We start from the raw sequence: 17271 nt of genomic DNA, 5'->3' as shown, positions 1-17271 counted from the left end.
GTCCGACTTTGGCTTAGGTCATGATCTCATGGTTTGGCTTGAGGGTTTGAGCCCCACGTTGGGCTCTGTGCTGACAGCTCAGAGACTGGAGCCTGCTTTGGATTCTGTGTCTCCCTTGCTCTCTGCCCCTCCCCACTTGCACTCTGTGTGTGTGTCTCTCTCAAAAATAAACATAAAAAAATTTTTTAATTCAGGAATCAACCCTGTTTCCTTCTCTCTGTGGTCCCAGGGACCTGCGCAGAGCCGGTCCTGAGAGGAGACATGGGGAATGCATTCATTCATTCATTCATTCAATACTGTTGGGGTGTTCTTTGGACTACATATTCAAGCAGGCCAGTGGTGTGCAGTCACTCTCAAAACCGCAGGGTTTGGGGCCAGCTGCTGGGACCCAGGAGATGCACAGGTTATTGGTGTCTAAGAAGGTTTTGAGGCAACCTAGTACATGAGGGAGCTTGGTTTTGAATTTAAGCTCTCCCATTTCCTGGCTGTGCCTTTGGGATAAACCCCTCACCCTCTCTGATCCTATAATGGTATCTCCCCCTAGGGGGTTAAGGCAGTGCTGGTAAAGCACATGGTGGGTGCTTGGCAAATAATGACTCTCCACCCCCACGTTCTTTAGGGAGCTTCTGGTTCAAGATGGGCCCTTGAGGGCCTATCTTCCAAGAACCAAGGACTTGTGACCCCTCAGCCCGCAGAGGTTACCCCGATGTGGCCACGTGGGCACGTGAGGGCAGCAGAGTGGTCCTAGATATCTCTGCCCTAGGACAAGGGGCTGCCTGGGCTGGAGGTATAGGGGTGCCTGCCACCCTTCCTACCCATGGGTCACCCGGCGCCCCTGTCCTCTGCACCCCTCGGCAGGCCTGGACAGTGTTGGCATGGCCAACGCTGTCATTGGGGCTGGCCCTGTGTCTGACACCGCCTGGGCACTGGCTTTCTGCACGTGGATGCAGGCTTGTACCTTGTGCTGACAGGCCCTCCCCAGAGCTGAAGGTGTCCTGGGGACAGAGCCCTTCCCGGGTGAATGCAGCCTTGTCAGGCCATCCTCCCTCAGGCCACAGCTCCCAGGGCAGGGTGACACCCCCCCGCTAGGGCTTCCCAGAGCAGGGCCCTGGGCCCCCATCAGACTAGACTTTCCGAGCCAAGGCTGTGTCTGCCCCCCACTCAGACCCTTTGCAGAGTATGACTGTGCCTCGCCCCTTAGACTAACAACTTCTCGGGGCAGGTCCGTGTCTCTTCCTTCATGGGCTTCCTGGGGCAGGGCCATGACTCCTGCTCACACTAGGGAAGGGGGTGAGTTGCCAGAACATTCCAGGAGCACCTGGTGGTGGGTGGAGCATGGCGCAATTCAAGGCCCCACCAAAGGTCGCATGGGTGGGTGTCAAGTGGCAGGGGAGAGAAGGTAACGGGTGATGAGTGCCAGACCAGGTGGGCCCTCTGGCACCCTAAGAATGGACTTTTGTCCTGAAGACTGTGCAGAGCCAATGAGGGGAGTGAGGTTCTCGCGGATCCTCCTGGCCGAGGCGTCAGCCACAGGGAAAGGAAGCCAGGGCTGCGCAGGGGTGAGGGCCACCTGGGGAGGAGGAATTGAAGAGCCTGGTAGAGGAGAAGGAGGGGCGAGTCAGACCCAGCACCCCGGCTTCCGGCTGGGGCAGTAGAGGTGGGGTCCACAGCAGGGGAGCCATGATGCGGGCCCTCTGGGGCCCGAACCTGCAAGGAGTCAGGGGGACTGTGAAAGTGGACGGACGTGTCCAGAATGTGGCCCCAGGAAGGGGGTTTGTCCTAGCGGTAGTGTGTAGGTGGGGGCAGCGGGTGGAGTGCGTGCATGAGATTGCCTGGGGGGGAGGGGGGACTCCAAGACGGAGTCCCAGGGGCACAGAGAGGAGGCTCGGAAGAGGCTGGAAAGACAAAGCCCCCACTGCTCTGCCTCGGCTTCCTCTTCTAGAAAAGGGGAGGGGCCCATGCTTCAGGGCCCCGTGTCCCTGGCCGGGAGTGCCCAGAGCTCCAGGGGCTCCCTCGCCCCACCCTCCAGCCCTTCAACTCCACTCTGAGCCCTCCCACTCCTTTGGAATTTTCCAGGTGGAAATTCGCCTCAAAGGCTCTCTCCGGCTCCACATACTCGACCCATCCCGTCTGGTCCCAGCACCCCTGCCCCCCAGCAGCTCTATGGGCTCCAGGCCTGAGACCCCCTGGAGCGCCGGGCCCTCCTCCCAGGGGGCAGACGCCAGGAAGAGAAAGAGGCCCTCTGGTGACCCCCATGCACCTCTCCCCACTCTCCACCAGTTCCAGACACATTTGCGATTTATCTGTTGTTTATTGTGCCGAGTCCAGGCCTCCCAGCCAAATCGGAGCTGGACCGGCCAGCCGCGGCCCGAGACGGCCATCCCGGCCAAGCCCAGAGCAGCCCCCCGCCCACTGTCCGTCCCCTCGGCAGCCTCCGAGCCAAGCAGGCCCTGAGCGCTGGCGGGCAGGACGCTCTTTATGGAGCCCCAGGGCCCGTCTCCCCCATCGTCTGCCCATGTTTACAGCCTTGCTCGTGTTTGCCTCATGATTTTATTCTGGGTGACGCCCCAGTCTGGACGGGGCTTGCATGCCATCCTGCTGAGGCCTCGCTCAGCGCCCGGGCCCTGGGCTTCTCATCCATCATTTCGTTGAGCCTCACCCGCCTGGAGCGGTGGTGGGAGAGCTTATCACCCGTGGGCTGTGGGCCGTGGGCCGTGAGCGAGGGCTCCTCCAGTGTGAGCCTGGGGGGCGGGGAAGGGGGAGCCTGCACTCTTTCTGCCACGTGCTGGGGGGCAGGGTGTGCCCTGTGCGTTCACAGACACCCATGCGTGTGTGTGTGTGTGTGTGTGTGTGTGTGTGTTGGGGTTTGAGTTCCTGGATGGGCATGGTGTGTGCATGCGTGTGTGTGGGGTGGTTGGGGGGAGGTTACACGTGAGGGTGTGCACGCACGTGTGCACACACACACACACACACACACTACCCCGGGCCTGCCATCTGGAGCTCTGTCTCTGCTAAAGAGACAGCCTGGAGGCCTAAGCTTGTGGCCGCCCGCACACCTCCGGGCCAGGCTCCCAGCCCGCTCCCTCCTTCACAGGTGCGAGCGACCTTGGCCTCATTCACCTCTCGCTTTCCTCGGAGATAAAAGGGGGGCCGGATTGATAGGAGCCTCACAGCATGCCTTCGGGCATCTAGAAGGTCTGTGCTCAGCTCTTACGCAAAGCCGGGGCTTGTCTCTCCATCTGTCCCTCTGTCCCTTCCCTCCTTGGGCTGCAATTGTTGCCCTCTGAGGCTCTTCCCGGAAAAAAGCACCTGTAAGCATGCAGGTAAAATTTGGCAAGTCCTCTGACATTCCTCCAGGAAGCTTCTGGTTAAAGACTTTCTCTGTGGGGCTGGGCAGAAAAAACCTCAGAGGCCTAGAGTTTTTCACAGCAAATATGATGGTGATGGCAGTCACTTTGATGTCCCTAGAGACAATGAAGGGACCCAAAGCTGCTACTCAGGCCTGTCTCTTCCTTTTTTTTTTTTTAATTCTATTTATTTGAGAGAGATTGAGAGAGACAGAGAGAGAATAAGAGTGGGGGAGAGGCTGAGGGAGAGAGAGAATCCCAAGCAAGCTCTGGTGCACCATCAGCATAGAGCACGACACAGGGCTCAAACTCACGAACCACAAGATCATGACCTGAGCCGAAATCCAGAGTTGGATGCTTAACCGACTGAGCCACCCAGGCGCCCCTCGGGCCCATCTCTTCTGTCCACTCAGAAACAAAATATTGGGGCAGTTCTCAGACACCCTTAAATGACAGGTTACCTGAGGTCACTCCTTGACCCTAGATTGTTAGATGGGGGCTGGAGTACTCTTGCTGCTGAGTGGCCTTGGGCTGTGGTGGCCACAGCTGGAGGAGACCGTAGATCCCCAGGTCAGGGAGGGGGAGTTCAGGAGAGGAGGAGAGCGAGTGCAGGGGAGGACACGGCTCGGTGGCAGAGCCGGGTGGCATGCAAGATGGCAGACGCTTTGTTGATCTTACTCATTCTTTATGACGCGCTGACAGCCGGGCCGTGCTGTGTAACACTCCCAGACACGTTCCCTTCCGTTGGGACTGGAGCTCCAGAAGCCGACAGTGGCAATCAGATGACCACTGCCTGAGACTCCAAACAGCAGGCCCGGAAGGTCTGTAAGTTCCTCGAAGACATCAGTCCCCTGGTGGACCACCAGCCCCAGACAATCTCTGTCCCTCCCACCTCTCAAGTCTGCCCTAGAACCTTAGAAGCTTCCACGCCAGCCAAGGGCATCCGAGAAACTGGATGCATCGTTTTCCTGGACTGTGCTGGAAGGTACAGGGCGGGTAGGGGGCTCCAGAGGGTGTCAGGAAAGCATACCCCCCAAAGCAGCGGATCCCCAAGAGTCAGACTGGAGGGACGGATGGTTCCAAAGAGCCACGTTCCTCATTCCTCCCTATGGCGAAGTCTGGCACTCAGGAAAAGCTCGAGTGTGCACACGCGTGTACGCATGCACGTTCGAAGCCTTGGACTGTCCGGTCTAGAGCAAGAATGGATGTGCTCCGTGACCCCAAGGCAGGCCATGCAGCTACACTAGAGAGCCCATAGTCCCAGCCAAGGACGGGCTTGCAGCCCACCCACCCCATACACACACAGAGGCCAATATCCCTCTCTGACAGTCTCTGCCTTTCAGAGAACAGAGCACTGGGTGGGGACTGGGAGGTCTTGGGAGAGCCCACAAAAGCGCCGATAGATGCATTTATGTTCCTCCAAATGACACTGTGACGAAGCACACAAAAGGAAGAGGCAGAGTTTCGCGCATATTAAATCATGGTCATGGGACCTGTGCAATTAATTCTCATTTATCATCTTCCCTGTGCGCTAGAAACTTCCGTGCCTCGGGCCCGTGCCCACCCCAACCCCCACAACTCCGTCTCCACCAGACGCTCATAAATCTGTTTAGCTTGTTCCACACGAGCTGCCTGGGAAAAGGCCCCATTTGCTGCGTCTGCTCCTCTGTCCAAACTTTCAACGCCTTCAACATTTTATGGTTTTGCGTTATTGAGTTGGCTTCCCAGGTCCCCTGTGGTAGGCGGCTGTTTGAGAGAGCAGCGAGAGGCTTGGGGTGACCTCAGGTTCACCCCCTCGCCTGGCCGGACCACGCAGGACCGTACAAGAGCCTTGAAGTTGTCCAGGGCGCAGAGCTCCTGAAACACAGACCCTCACCAGGGTTTCCCCTCTGTGCCCCGAATCCCAGCCCAAGCTGAGGTTCTGGCTGAACTGAGGGGACAGCGTGCGGGCATAATGCCCAGGGTCATCCAGGGCCACTCATGCCATAGCCAGGCCCCGGGCCTCGTTGGTGCCACGGAGGACATAAAGGCCAGGCTGATTTTCAATTTTTATTTTATTTTACTCATTTTGGGAGAGAGAAAAAGCACAAGTGGCTGTGGGGGGAGAGGCAGAGAGAGAAAGAGAGAGACAGAATCCCAAGGAGGCTCTTCACCGAGAGCACTGAGCCTGACACGGGACTCGATCCATGAACCCTGAGATCATGACCCAGGCCGGAATCAAGACTTGAATGCTTAACCACCTGAGCCACCCAGGCGCTCCGAGGCCAGGCTGATTTTCAACTCATATGTCCTGGAGCAGTTGTTAAACACTTGGACTGATGTCTTGAATGAGGGAAACCTGTCCTTGCCCTGAAGGCGCTCAATGAGGGGGCAGCAGGTAACTCAATAATTATGATTCCAGTGACCAGCTATGTATCAGCACAATTTGGGGACTCAGAGTCATCAGTTGAACCCTGTGCAAGGCTCCTGGGGGAGAGGGCAATGTCTAAGTTAATCCGGAAGGACCCATGAGAAACATCAGAAGTTTATGCTGAGAGAGGGGATGGGGTTGTGGGGGGAATGTGCTTCCAGGTGGAAGGAACAGCACGTGCCAAACCCAGGAGCAAGAGAGAAACATTTGACAGCTGAGACGTGGCTTTTGGTGGTCACAGAACAAGGAGATAAAAGCTGGAGAGGTAAGCTCAGGCCAGCCGTGAGCCGGGGCACTCGTGGCTGGTTGGCCTGCCTGGTGGGGGAGAGTTTAAGCAGGGGAGTGACATGGTAAGATTTGCATGTTGGCCAAACCACGCTACGCTGAGAAGAGTGGATCTGAGGAGGAGTGAGACGGGAAGAAATCCCCTACCTCACACCACACACAAAAACGAATTCAAAATGGATTCCAGACCTGTCATTGCTAAACTATAAAACTTCTGGAAGAAAACATAGGGGGGGAACAATCCTAATTACCACTGGGCTTTGGCAAATATTTCTGAAGTACAATATTAGGAAGCACAAATAATGAAAGGGAAAAAAAAATCAATAAACTAGATGTTTTAAAAGGCAAAACTTTAGCTCCTCGAAGACACTATTAAGGAAAGGCACAGACTGGAATTCTTGTAAAACATAGCCAACAGAGGGCTTGTATCTGGAATATATGAAGAAATTTTACAACTCAGTATGAAGACAAACAATCCAATTTAAAAGCTGGAACTCTCGTTCATGACTGGTGGGAGTATAAAACTGAAACAACTTTGGGAAACAGCATGGCACTTTCTTAAATTTTTTTTCTGATGTTTTATTTATTTTTGAGAGAGAGCGTGAGCAGGGAGGGTCAGAGAGAGAGGGAGACACAGAATCCTAAGCAGGCTCTGGGCTCTGAGCTAGCTGTCAGCACAGAACCTGATGTGGGGCTCAAACCCACAAACCGCAAGATCATGACCTGAGCCGAAGCCGGACACTCAACCGACTGAGCTACCCAGGCACCCCCACTTTCTTAAAATGCTAAACATACACCGACCACAACCCAGCCATCTCCCCACCCCAGGGATTCCCAAGAGAAATAAAGGCATCTATCCACACACACACACAAAGATACATGAATATTCCTAGCAGCTTTCGTTGTAAGAGTCCCAAACTGAAAACAACCCAAGTGTCCATTAATGGGGGAATGGATAAACAGAGGTACAATCATAGAGTGGGATATGACCCAGCAATCAAAGGAATGAATTATTGATAAATACTGCAATTTGGATACATCTCAAAATAATCATTCTGAATGAAAGAAGCCAGACAAAAAAGAGTATGTGACATTCTAGAAAATGCAAGCGAATCTGTAATGAGTTGTTTGGGAACTTGGTGGGAGGTTGGAAGGGGGGATTCCTAGAGGACGGGAGGAAACTGTTGGGCATGATGGATGTGTTCATTATCTTAAATGTGATGCCTATTCCATCAGATCATACACCCACAAGGATAGGCATATGTAAGTCAATACATATCAAACTGAGCATGTTAACTGAATCTTAATAAAGCTGTAAAGAAATACATGTACAAATTACAGCAAGTGACCAGGAGGCATGGGCGATGTTCAGGACCATGTCAGAGAGAGTAAATACATGATTGTTGGTTCACTCACTCTCATTCCCACTCATCTTTTGCTAAATTGTAAGTCCTATAAAAGCCTTTTGCTCTGCTCACCTCCATGACCCTAACTTTGAGCTTATAGTAGGCACAGAGGTGGGAAAATGTGGACGGTCTTGGGAGGAATTTAGAAAGCCCTTGGCTAGCCTGAAGGATGTCTGAAGTGAGGGAAGTTGAGGAACCCAAAATAACCTCTGTGTTTCCAGCTCAAGTAAATGCTGCTGGGGTGTGAGTCTGGAAAGGGGAGGAAGGTGAGCTCAGACTTGAGCTGAGTTTGCGGTGCTGCGCTGTGTGGAGACGGCCATGCTGGAGTGAAGGATTTGGGCACCACCGCTGCATCTCAATACTTAAGGGTTTAGAATGAAGACTGGAGAGTTTTGAAAGATATTGAATCCGGGACCCCACCTCTAGACCAATAAACTCTCTGAGGATTCTGCCCGGCACTGGGATTTTCCTATAACTCAGAGGGGATTCTAATGTGTAGCCAGAGTGGATAACTCTCCCCATGGAGGGTGATTTAAGTCGTGGGAGGGGTGCCCCAGATGAGGATGTGGGAAGTGGGGCAGAAGAGGACCTGGGACTGAGCCTCAAGGAGCACTGACTTTAGGGACAGAAGACAGAGAGTAGCAAGAGGTGGGAGTAGCTGGAGAAGGAGCAGCTGGAGAGAGAGGAGGAAAACCAGGAGTGAGGGTCACAGAACCAAGAAAAGGGATCCATCAAGTGGAAGGTTGAAACCGTCAAGGGCTGTGGCCACGTGGAGCAAAAGGCAGGATGAAAAGATCCATCTATTGGATTCATCAACAAAAAGGTCATTGGTGAACCAGGAGGGAGCTACTTTATGGGTGTGACAGAGCCACCCTTGGGAAGGGATTCTGGAAGAAAGGGGGAGATGAGGGGTGGAAATGCTGAACTCTTAAAATAGCTTTGCTTTGAAGTAGAGAGTTGGAAGGACAGAATGGAGCTAAGGGAGGGTCGGCGGGGATTAGGCAGGGCGGAGAACTGACCATGTTTAATTGCTGACAAAAGGAGTCAAATGGAACTGAATAGAATCTAGAAACAGATCTTGCCTATCAATGAGGGGTTGCTGACTGACTGGGAAAGACATGAGGGAACTTTCTGGAATGATGGAAATAGTCTGTGTCCTGATGGGGTGGGGGTTACATTACTGTATACATATTTCCTTTCTATCTTTTAGATGTTTTCTTTTTATTTTGAAATATATTTGATATATAACATTGTGTGAATTTAAGATATACAACATGTTGGGGCATCTGGGTGGCTCAGTCAGTTGAGCATCTGACTCGTGATTTTGGCTCAGGTCATGATCTCATGATTCATGGGTTCGAGCCATGTCTGGCTCTCCGCTGACAGCACAGGACCGCCTTGGGATTCTCTCTCTTCCTCTTTCTCTGCCCCTCCCCTGCTCATGCTTTCACTCTCTCTCTCAAAATAAATAAATAACCTTAAAAAAAGATATATAACATGTTGATTTGACACATTTATATATTATAATATGATTGCCATTGTACTGATAGCTAGCATCTATATCTTATCAATAATTATCATTTCTTTTGTAGTTGGAATAATTAAGTCTAGACTGTTAGCAAGTCTGATGATTATAATATTGTTGTCTATATTTGGTATACTGCATTAAACTTACAAGTCCTGTCTACTAGTTGCACGTTTGTAACACACACATTTTTCAAAACAAAGATTGAATTGTTCTGAAGATCTGTGCATTTAAATGCCTTCAAGTTATATCTTAATATAAGAAGATAGAAAAGAAGGAAAGTGAAAAAACAAGCCATATGCCATATATTTGCAATATATATATTTAATAAAGAACTAACAACCACAATATATAAAGAATTCTCACAAATCAAAAAGGAAAAAAAAGACCCTATTTTTTAAATGGGCAAAAAAACTTGAACAAGCATTTTACAAAACTATTCCAATGGTTGATAAACACATAGGAAGGTGCTCAACATCATTACCCAGCAAGGAAATGAAAATTAAAACCACAAAAAGACACCCTCCCACACATACACATACCCAGAATGGCTAAAATGTAAAAAACTGACAATTCTAAGTGTTGACAGGATGTAGAGCAATTTTATACTTTCAGACTCTGCTGAAGGAAGCCTTCTTACAGCAGGGAGGGAGGGGGGCTCAAGGATGACAAAGTCACTGTGTGTATGACACTGCTGCTCTCCTAGGCTCTCCTAGGGTGTCCTCAGTTTCCCACAAGGCACAACTGAGCTGTTGTTGTGTTGCATGAAGCCACACAGTCCCCATTTTGCTCATATTCCTCGTGTCCACTACCTTTCTTTCCATTCCTGCCCCATCGGCCCTTAGCCCCTGAGGTCACAACACACTTCCCTGGGCCGTCTTTATCAAAGCCAGCAGCACGGGCAGAAGAAATCCTGGCTCAAATGCAGACAGTAGAGGCTCAGCCCCGCTCTGACAGCATGGGCGGCTTTCTCTTCTGCAGCCTGGGCTTCCTCTCCATAGCCCATCTCCTCTCTCCTGGTTGGTACTAGCAAATTCCTCACTGCTTCCGCAGCCTCCTGTCCCACCTCTATCCCTCCTGCAGCCTCACCGGCCACTGCTGACACCCTTTGGTAGCCCATTGCATTCAGGCTACAACTTGAGCTTCTGGACTAAGCATTCAAGGCCTCTGTGGCCCACTCCTTTTATTTAGCCCATTAGACCAGATGTGAGCATAAGGACCCTTTCGTGCGTGCTGAGGCAAGGCTACAGAAGGCCCACAGCACCGTCCAGGGGGAGACAGATGAGGCGAGGCTTGGGCACAGTAAGGAGGGGAGGGAAGGTGGCCGCAGGGGATGCCCATCTGGCCCACAAGCGATGCGCATGGCCAGCGGGAGTGGGGGTGGTCCAGGGCAGACACAACTGGATGCCATGGGGGAGGAGGGGCCAGCATGAGTAGCCCTGGGCCAAAGAAGTGGGAGTTCAGCGTGGACTTTTGTCCTGCTAGGGAAACTGAGTCAGAAGCTTGGACCTGTGGTCCAGGCTGTGCAGTGGGTGAAGGGAAAGGCAAAGCCTGGGCCATTGGGAGAAATCAGCCAACTTGGTGGGGGCTGGTGGGAGGCATCTCCAGTCTCTGGGTTCCCAGTGCTGAGACCAGGGTGAGGAAGGTGCCGGGGTGAGTATTATTTGGTAGGCAGCTCCGGGTCAACAGGGCCTGTGCTGGGTTCTATATCAGGGGTGTCTTGGCAGGGGGTGGGGATACCTTGAAAAGGATTAACAGAATGACTTTAAGGAACGGAGTGTGTGCAGAAAGGGGTGGGGGCAAGGGAACCAAGAGGAGGGCTGAGGCCCAACACAGCAGATGTGGGGAGCTGTGATCTGCCGGCCCCAGGCCTGGAGGGGCACCGGAAGGGAAGGTGTTACCAGAGTGCAAAGAGAGCTGGGACCGTATAGTAGGGCCCCCACCCCAGAAGCCAGGACCCTAAAGATACAACCACTGGCATGAAGAGAGCCTGGGGATGAACACCCCAGCCTCCCTCTCCTCTTGCCCCCCCTCCCTAAGCACCTCATGCGCACTGCTCGGTCATCATCCTTCAAGATGGTGATTTTTTGTCCATTTTACGGAGGAGGAAAATGAAGGTCAGCAGTGAGGGGACCTGCCCACAGCCACTGCACATTAATAAGTGGCCAAGGCACAGACCTTAGGACCTTGACCTTGGTGCTCTGGGCACGCCTCCAAGGTGCTCCTCAGAGGGAGGACAGAGAAGGCAGCAGGTGGATTGTCGTCGAAGCAGGCTCTGAGAACTCAGAGCCTGTCACCAAGCTGGGTGTCTCCTTCAGGACGGCGACTTCAGTCCCCTCCTGCCTCTGAGCTGGGGCCCTCAGCCACATCTGGCCCTCCTCTGGTGGCTCCCCTCAAGGCCGTGGCTGGACGCCGGCCCATCACGTGACCCATGCTGACAGATTGGGTGTCTCCGGTGCGCCCGCAGCTGCCGCTAAGTGGCTTCCTGGCAGAGAGTCAAGGGTCACCTCATCGCTGCTCTGCTCAGACAGCGCTGGCCTCCTCAGGGGTGCCTCCCACGTCTGTCTGCTGAAATTGGGCGTGTTTAGCATCAGTTTGGAGATGCAGCCCCTGCTTGACGACTCTTGGGGGAGCCCTGAGGCCCCCTGGGGCAGACACACTGATGGCTGGGGGCCCTGGTTCAAGTGAGCTGGCAAGTCTCACCACCGGGTTCCCGGGTGGTATCTGGGCCCCCGGTTCTGGGCAAACCCTCCATCTCAGAATATTTCTTTTTCTTTTTGCGGTTCCACTGAGGCCCATCTGGGACCTGGGACCAGGTGAGCCTATGTCTGAACCACCGCTCAAGGCTGTGGTCTCAGTCCCTGAGGCCACCCGGAGCGGGGAATGATCACAGGGGTCAGACCAGCGTGGCTCCAGGGCCAGAGCCACCACGGAAGCCGAGTGATTCTGGGCAAGTCACTTCCTTCCCTGGGGCTCAATCTTCTTTGAAAGCTGCTGACGAGAGCCAAATGCAGGCGAGTACAGGCTTTGGGACACTTAAGATGTGTGCGCGACCACAAGGCTGGTTGGCCCGTCCCTCCGGCTGTCTTCGGCAGGCCCCAGGCGGGGCTTCAGACAGCGCCAGTTAGGAGGGGACGCAAGTTAGTACAGGGTGACCAGTGCTCTTGGGAGGTGTCAGAATGAAGGGCGAGGGTACAGACAAGGTGGGGATCGGAGTGACATTGGAGCTGGCAGTGAGGCCCAGGAAGAATGTCAAGTGTAGAAGGAGGCTGATGAACAAACCTTCCAGACAGAGGGACCCGCACACGGAAGAGGGAGGGCGTGTTAGGAAATCAGACGTGACCCTTGATGGTCAGAGCAGAAGGTGCATGGGATGGGGTGGTGGGAGGTCAGCTGGAAAAGTGGGTGCCTGAAGGACCAGGGAATGGGGGCTGGGTGGGGCGCAGGAGGCAGGAAGATCACTCTGGAAGCCAGGTGGGGATGGCTACACCTGGAAGAGACTGGAGCAGGGTCTCTCTGGGCCTCTCCAGGGGTGGCCAGGGACCACCTGCCTCAGATCCCCTGAGGAGTTATTCAAATGCAGATTCCAGGCCCCCCAGCTCCAGCTGGGGTGGCTGGCAAAAGAATCTGAGGGAAGAGAGGACCGCCTTGTCTCAGCTTGGTCAGGGCCTGGGGTCTGTTTGGGGGCCATTTGCAGTGGGCATCTAAGGTCCGGGGTGAGCCGGGTGGGCGGGCCCTGTTTGCATCAGGCTCCAGGCTCCAGGTACAGCTGGACATTCTGCCTGGTTCCCAGCAGGCAGAAAGCCCATGTGCCCCCAAGTCTCCTTTCAGAGGCAAGGAGAGGCAGGGGCTGAGCCTTGGGGGTCCCTGATGACAGAGACAGGCCCTGGTTCTGGGCAGCGGGAAACCAGGCCCCTTAGCCAGCGGGCGGAGCCCCGTCCAGTGACAATGGCTCTTTGTCTACATCTCAGCCGAGGAAGGTGCCTGCGCCCGTGTCCAGCTTGGTTGGAGACCAGGCCAAGTCAGCGGTGCCAGCTTCCCATCTGGTCCTGGAGATGTACCCCCCAACCTCAGAGTTCCAGCAAGAGAGGGCAGGATGACTGCGGGGACAAGCAGCTGGCACTGGGCTTGGGGAAGCCAGAGGAATAAACAGCATTTCCACCACTCACGGGCAGAGTGGCGCAGCGGGTTCCCACAGACAAGGTTGGGCTGCCCCGGGCCAAACTTTAGCCACAGCTGAGCCAGGGTAGCGAGCCCCATGCTGTTCCAGACAGCTCTGGGGGGCTTGGTCACTTTGCACACGGGAGTGAGGCGGTCCTCAGATCACCAAACCTCCAGATCTGAACTTATCCTGGCTCAGATCGGGCGGGGGCCCAGGAGGCCAGGGAGGAGGGTGGGGCCCGGGGCCAGGACCCATGGAGGGTCCAGGAGCTCTGAGAGGGGCTTGTGTCCTGAGCCTGGGGACCAGCCGAGGCTTGGCTCAGGGCTGAGCTCCCTTGGTGCCTGGCACCGGCTGAGGCTGGGGGTGCCTGGCCTCTGCCAACGCCCTCCTTGTGGGGCAGCGGGCAGGGCGGGCCGGGGGCTGGGCGCGGCTGCTCATATCTTCCCCGTTACTTCATTCATTTTGCTCCCACTGATCCCTTGTTTATCTCACTGGGAATGCAGCCGCAGTGGAAGTTGGGGCCAAGGGAAAGGCCGGAGCCTGGGCGGCCTCCAGCAGAGCCCCAGCCTCACTTGCCTGCCTCCCTCACCTGGGTCCCTGGGCTGAACCATACAGGAAGGGGGTCCGTCTTTGAGAACTAATGTGGGGCCCAGAGGTTCTGGTCGGAGGGGAATGAGCTCGCAGACAGCTGACCGCTCCAGGACCTGCTTTCATCTCAGTGGGAGGTTATTCTAAATGACCTTTGAGAATGAATGCGTATTGTCATGAAATAAGGACCAACTGACCCAACCATGTGCCCACCCTGTTCTAGCCCCAAGGTCCCTGCTCTCACCATAGGCTCACACATCTCCATGGGTCACCATGAGCATGTTTTATTTTTTTTTTTAATTTTTTAACATTCATTCATTTTTGAGAGACAGAGCGGAGCACGGGAGGAGCAGAGAGAGAGGGAGACAGAATCCGAAACAGGCTCCAGGCTCTGAGCCGTCAGCACAGAGCCTGACTCAGGGCTCAATCCCACAAACCATGAGCCGATGTCAGATACTTAACCGACAGAGCCCGCCCAGGCACCCCCCTGACGTCCAAGGACCCCCAACCCTGCCAGGAAGAGGCTGCCAGGCCCCTAATCAGATGTGGAAACTGAGGCCCAGTAAAGCTGATTGAGCTGCTCAGGGTACACAGCTGTGAGTGGTGGCAGTGGGACCTGATCACAGCCTGTCTGACCCACGAGCTTGCCCACTATCCTCTAGGCTGTAGCTGCCTGAAAGACCCTCTTCTGGGGTCCCCGCCCTGGGGGTGCCACATGACAGGGCCTGGATTCAGGCCAGGTACTGGGGCCAGAGCCTCAGTGCCCTCCTGTCTCCTCCACCCCCACCCCACCCCCACCAACTCCCAGTGAGTTGGTGTTCCAGTCTGTGAAATGGGGTGGGTGGGTCCAACTCTGGGCCAGTGTCTGCCCTCCATCCTGGATCCTTAACGAGGAATGAGGTCATATTTGTCTGGGGGCTGAAGCATCTTGGAAGGAGAAAGCTCGGGAAAGACAAGGGCCCATTGTCCCCCCTTCCCCGGCCCCCTGCCAGCTCCTGCTCTAGTCACCAGACAAGGCCAACCCTGCCTGCAGGCCCCAGAGGCCACCGTGTGCCAATAGGGGGTGACTCAGTGCCCCCTCCCTTCCCTTGAACTGGCATTGCCTGGGGTCCCACCACCGAAGCTCCCTCGGGGTCCCACAGAGGGGACGGCTCCGGGGTCCCAGCCTGGGGATGTCACGCTCGGGGCTTTTCAGCTGGCTTCAGTGAGGTGTGTCGCTGTGATAAATAATTAAAGCAGCAAAGCGTGTGCTTGCTTTTGAGCAGCCTTGGTGTGAAGCTCTTACAAACCTTGGCTCAATGAATGCTTACAGCACCCCCGAGGGGGCCTGATGTCTTCACCCTCACTACACAGAGCACTTGCCCTTGGCCACCTAGCTCCTCACCGGTAGATGTGGCTTCAAGAAGTGGACTTTGGACTAGAAGCTGTGTGGTTCTCGAGAATTCTACAGAGGCTCCAGGATGTGAGGTGGGGAAGGGGCAGGCTCAGACTCTGGAGTTTGTGTAGTAGATGGGGTGTCCCAACAGAGATGTGGGCGTCCCCCTCCACAGAGCCTGCAGCCCGGGCCTCAGTCCTTCTGGGCTCCAGAATGGATGCTGCGAGGGACCGGGAAGGCTTGGTGACCTCTGGCACCGCCAAGACTGGATAAGAGATGTTTGAGCAATTTCCACACTTCGAAGACACCTAATGGGGCCACCCATGGGCCGGAGCCACCCCTCTCTCTGGCCTCCCTGCCACTCTGAGGCCCACGAGCTCTGTCAGCAGTGAGCCAGGCAAAGGCAAATAGGAGCTCAAGCCTAACACGTCCGAAAGTAAACTCTCGACTTCCTCCCCAACCTGCTCCTCCTTGTATCTTCCCCGTCTCAGGAAGCAGCACCATCGTCCGCCCAGTTGCTCTAGCCAGAAAATGGGGAGGCACCCTTGGATCCTCCTGCCGCTCGCCACCCACATCGATCCATTGCCAAGACCTGTCAATTCCACCTCCAAAATAAATCCCAAATCCACCTCCCTCGGTTCCCGCTGCCACCGCTGTGCCCGTGGCACCGCCCGCTCTCCCTCCCGCTGGACAGCACTGCCAGCCTGCTCTCTGCGCCCTCCGGCCCACCGCCCCAGCTTAAAGCACACATCGGACCCCACCATTCTCTCGCCTCCTCCCAGAGGCTTCCTGTTGGGTTTGGAGCCAGATTGACACCCCTCGATCGCTACGAGGTCCCCTGTGACCTGGTATGACCTCGTGACCTCATTTCCGTCTACTGTCCCTGTACCGTCTCCCTCTCTTTGCATCATTGCATTGACATGAGCCGCTCCCTCTGTCCTTCCCTGCAGTTTTGCACCAAGCTGGTCCATCCCTGTCCCTCCCATCTCAGCTCATAGGTGCCTTGCGTCCTTTGCCACCCCAAACCAGGTCTCCCCAAGTCCGTTCCCTCAGAGCCCCTTTGTAGGAATTTTCCTTGATTTATAACTGTGCATTTACCCTTTGTCTTACCAACTAACCAAGACCCATGAGAGCCATGTCTGCCCTGCCTGCTGCCATCCCCACTCCGGGATGGCGTTCAAATCTCTGTTGGATGCGTTACCAGCTGGGATAAGAGCAGTGACCATTATGTATGCGATCGATCGTGTTGAATGCAATCACTTCACCACCCACTGAGAGAGGCGGTTAAAACGCTCCCCATTTTTCAGACGTGGAAAACTGAGGCTCAGAACCCGGAATCTCACAACCAGAATGTGGCAGAGCCCAGGTCAGGCAGATCTGAGGTCTGACCTTCTAACGGCTCTGCTGTCTTGGTCACGGACCATCATCTATGCCTTTACTATAGGCCATCGAGTCTGAGAAGTCAGCGGCTGGGCGAGGCACCGTTGTTTTATGGCCCGTTCAGACAGGTAACAACTCTGATGACTAAATCATCACGGGCCATCCCAAATTTCAAAGATGGGAGATTATGGTAACAGCGTTGTTTGGGAATTGGTGAGATACAGGACTTGGGGAACAAAACCCATTCAATCCTTAGGACCCAAGGGACAAAGTAATGGATTTCTCAGCAGTGCTGAGGATTGTTCTGTAACCACCTGGGAACACAGAAGAGACCCGCCTTTTGGCCCTGGAGAGTTCAAGGTCGAACAAGGACAGTCTGATGATGAATGTGCTGGATGATGTGGCGAGAGAGGCTAGGACTCCCCCAGAGTGTGGGAAGTGAGGCATGGAGGCTTCACAGAAGAGGGGGCGTCTGAGGCAGACACAGGAGGAAGAACAGAGGTTAAGCAAGCTGAGAGAGGGGTGGGAAGCATGCCAGGCACAGGGAAGAGCCCATAGAAACGTCTAGAGCTCATCTTCCGTTGTGGGAAAGGACATGTGGCTGGAGCAGAGAGTGAGCAAGGAGGCTGGATGCGCCATGGGCAGTGGTCCTCCGTGGGCTGATGGAGCTGAGGCTTCATCCTACAGAACAAGCAGCCCAGGAAAGCATCAGACAGCAGAATGACAGAGCCACCTTTGTACATTAGAAGGATGGAGTGAGGGGTGATGGGAAGCTCGAAGGCAGCAGGGAGGG

This window comes from Suricata suricatta, chromosome 8 (assembly GCF_006229205.1).
Source record: "Suricata suricatta isolate VVHF042 chromosome 8, meerkat_22Aug2017_6uvM2_HiC, whole genome shotgun sequence".
NCBI lineage: Eukaryota > Metazoa > Chordata > Mammalia > Carnivora > Herpestidae > Suricata > Suricata suricatta.
The sequence above is the reverse complement of the archived record's forward strand: the minus strand, read 5'-3'. Positions refer to the sequence as shown.